The sequence below is a fragment of the Tupaia chinensis genome, unplaced genomic scaffold (genome assembly GCF_000334495.1).
Source record: "Tupaia chinensis unplaced genomic scaffold, TupChi_1.0 Scaffold000096_1, whole genome shotgun sequence".
NCBI classification, from domain to species: Eukaryota; Metazoa; Chordata; class Mammalia; order Scandentia; family Tupaiidae; genus Tupaia; species Tupaia belangeri.
The window spans coordinates 2,178,317-2,179,950 of record NW_006159558.1 but is presented as its reverse complement, the minus strand read 5'-3'; positions in this window follow the sequence as shown (position 1 = coordinate 2,179,950).

Here is a 1,634-nt window from a genome sequence, read left to right as displayed (position 1 = left end):
GGCCCGGCCCGCCCCGCCTGCCTCCGCGCGCCCTGGTGCGGAGCATGCGCAGTTAATAGCGCCACGTAGGACCTCCCGGCCGCGAGCGGATGCGGAGGACAGGGGCGGGTCGCTTGGGGGAGCAGGAAAAGGGACCGGGGCTGGCAGGGCGAGAGTGGCAGCCCGAGGTTTAAAGGCCCAGCTTGAAGGCGGTTCCTCCTTGGGCGCCCTAAGCCTCCCGACAGACGGCCGACGGTGGTGGGGTAGCTGAGCCGCCCCGGTGGGGCGTGGGCAGGGCAGGGCAGTCTGCTGCACCCGCACAGCTCGCACTGCAGCGCCGGCTCCATCCCAGATGGCAGCGATTAGGCCGAGAAGAGCCCGGCTTTGTTTAAATTGGATGCAAAGGGGAGGGAGAGCCTTCCCGGCTGAGAAGGGCAGCGCTGAAACCTGGCCGTTCTGTGGCACCCCCCAGTTCCGCTGCCCTCTCTTCCTGTGTGGGTGGCAGTTGATTCAGTCCGGAGCTGACCTTTGCTCTTGGGCTCTAGGTCGCACCTCCCTGCTCTCCCCTTTACCCTCGCATCTGCAGATAACACCAGCAGTGGCCTCTTGCTGGGTTGGCATTGAGATCTGCCTGGTGTCTTTAGACAGGAAACACAACCCCCTCTTGGCTGTACATGCATGCTTGACAATAAAATTGCTCAGATGTTGAGCACCTCGTCCCTCCTCTCTCACCAAGTCCAATTTATCTGGTTTTCATCCAGCTTCCCCCGGTTGTCCCCAACCACAGACTTTCTGTGACTTACACAGTGCCAATTCCAGAGGTCACTCTTCCACTTCCAACCTGCTCCACCTCTCCACCAGCGCTCAAGGCTGCTAACCGTCTTCCCTCTCCGCTTGGGGCTGCCACATCACTGCCTTATCATCAGTTCGGGCCGCCCTGCCTGCTCTTTCTGAGTAGCTTGGCTGGCTCCTCTCTAGGTTTTCATTTGAGGGCCCTCTCTGCCTGGGTTTCCCCACATGCCATCAGGTGTATATGACTATCATCCATAGTTACAGAAGGCACAACGGCAAACCCATGTATCCCTGCCCTTCTACTGGACTCGACTCGGTTCCTCCTGGACTCATCCACCCAGATGTCAAACTTGGTGCTGCTCAGCTCTGCCCCGTGGTGCACATAAGAACGCTCGTGGAAGCACACATACCATACGGTGATCTTGCACACCCCACCCCAGTCATTTCAGCCTCAGGAGCAGCAGGGAGCTGTCCAAGTGACAGACGTGATAGAGTTGTCATTGTCTTCAATATGCATCAGAACTTGGGGGTGGGTGTCGGTAGCTTCAAAGAAAATCCTGAAATCAGTAATGGAGCCCTCCTTTAAGAGACTGCATTGCTCACACTCTTGATGGAATAAATCCAGACGATTCACAGATACCCACTTGAATTTGAATGGAAAGAAGCTTTAATACCTAACCAATTAATTTTAAGAAGATTTTTCTTTTTATATATGTGCAAAGTGCTATATGGTTAAAAACTCATGTCTTAATAAGTTTAAAAATTATTTCTGAGAAGTATGAAATAAGTTCAGGTTGAAAGAAAACATATCAGTGTTATTATCTAGTATCTTGGCTTTATTATCAGCACAATTTAGTTCATTT